This window comes from Schistocerca gregaria, chromosome 10, assembly GCF_023897955.1.
Source record: "Schistocerca gregaria isolate iqSchGreg1 chromosome 10, iqSchGreg1.2, whole genome shotgun sequence".
NCBI classification, from domain to species: domain Eukaryota; kingdom Metazoa; phylum Arthropoda; class Insecta; order Orthoptera; family Acrididae; genus Schistocerca; species Schistocerca gregaria.
This window is the reverse complement of record NC_064929.1, coordinates 45,824,196-45,826,431: the sequence shown is the minus strand read 5'-3', so window position 1 is coordinate 45,826,431 and position 2,236 is coordinate 45,824,196.

Sequence of the window (2,236 nt, the reverse complement as noted above, 5' to 3'; positions counted from 1 at the left end):
TGTATCATCTGAATTGGGAGGTCTGTAAAAGGATCCAGTTATTATTTGATTCCGATTGCCAAGAATGTCCTCTGTGCATACTAATTCGCAGGAACTGTCTACTTCAATTTCGGGACAACCTGCTTTGAGGTGAGCCACACGTTTCTTCAAGTCAGGAGTTACGTATCGTCCCCTCCGGACCAAACCTGGGTGTTGCTCACAGTAGCCGGCAGTCTGTTGCTTTATCGCCACCGCCTGCGGCCGAACTGGTGCTCGCTGTCTCTGCGACGTTAACTCCCGGCTCTCGGCAGCTCTTTGGAACAGGAACTCGGGCGCAGCAAAAGACGGAGTACGTATCGCGCTGATTCTCTGCTCTGCCTGACCCTTCGTGGCTTCCAAACGCCCGGCAGCCGCTCTCTCAGCTCGGGACAGTAGCTCTACGCGTTCACTTTGGGACAGCCACGAACGTCGCCATAACCCTGCTCTCCTGTTCTTCGAGCACTCTGTTTAGCGGCAACTGCTCGCTTTCAGCTTCACAGACGCTTCTCGACGACCCTCGACGTTTTCGCTAACTCGATCGCTATTTCATCCTGTAGCATCTTCTAAAGTCATTCGCTTTACTTTCCACGTTCCGTTCGAGCTTAAGATTCGCAGCTTCTAAGTCATCAAATAGCTTTTCATTCACTTTCCTCGGCTCATTAAATTTCTCTTCAGTCCCTTCGTGAGTTCACCAACCGGCAGAGAGGTTGTTTGAGCATAGTGGAAAAAAAATTTGCATGCAGTTAATGCAATACTAAATCTAACCATAGTACATAACATCGTTAAATGAACCTGTATAATTAATCAATGGATTGTGAATTTGGCACATTAGTTCTACTCATTCCTCTCTCTGGGTACTTCGTTATCACTGTCTTTTTGTGCAGCATATAAAAATCAGGCTAATATTTCAAAGAAAGAAGCCGTTAAGAGCATCGAGTTGCAAGTCTGGCAGCTATTTGGTGCGTTCTGAAGTAGTTAGAGGACACACGATTTGAGTTTTCATGAAACACATTTATTCAAAAATAGCCACAAAGAATTATGGGTGGACATTCTGTAGATATACTTAAGTTGTGCCTGAACACGAAATAAACTAATCTGATCTGGCAAGAAGAAATTACATAGCGCAATTTAACTATGCATACGTGAGGGAAAAGAGAGGAAAGGGAACAGGAACATATGACTTCAGTTATCCAATCAAGCTTCACACGAAAACGACGAAATTCAGAGGAACATTACCTGCATTGCCTGCATGCACTAACATCAAAGGGGTTTACACCGATTGAAACATCTTGTTACAGCAAATACACCACCTGAGAATTCACGCAAGCATCATGAAAAGAAGTCACCTGAGTTGCACATCCAACTGTTTCAAACAGATGTGAGTGAAAATCGCTAAATGTATAAATCAATGAGAGTACACCACTGTAAGAACGAATAGATCATGAATCACGCCGAATTCATAATAAAACCATCAAGGCGGAAGGCCCCAATGATTCGAGAAACATATGGCCCCCATTAAACAAAGGCAGCTGCTACACGTTCCCACAAAACACGGAAATGCAGTAACGCAAATATTCACCCATCACTTATCAGTTAAAATAACACGGACCAACTATTGAGATTCAGTAATAGAGCGCAACGCTCACAGAATAAAGACAACTCGAGATCACAGCAGAAAATAGAACATGCGATAAACTACAATACATAAAAAGAAATATCGCACATACACGAAAACACAAGTTCTGTCATATTCACAAAGCTTTAAAGCACATTAACTCAGGCTAACCATATCCCGTAGAGCGCATTGACACCACAATAGTAGAAAGGAACAAAGCAAACTCCGGACACTGACAAAATCATAGACTCAAGCATTGCCTATCAAGAGCAATATAAAACAAAAAGTAATCGAAACACTTCATTCAGGCCAAGAGGTTTTCCGAACGGCTCCACGCATGAAGACCGCGTTTGAAGCTACGACCTATCTCATCACTGGCAGGAGAGGGCTCACTTAAGAGCACAGCTACATCCACCGAGTTCAGTCCGGAACCGCGCGACTGCTACGGTTGCAGGTTCGAATCCTGCCTCGGACATGGATGTGTATGATGTCCTTAGGTTAGTTAGGTTTAAGTAGTTCTAAGTTCTTGGGGACTGATGACCTCAGATGTTACGTCCCATAGCGCTCAGAGCCATACATCCACCGACAGCCACCGCTCGGCTC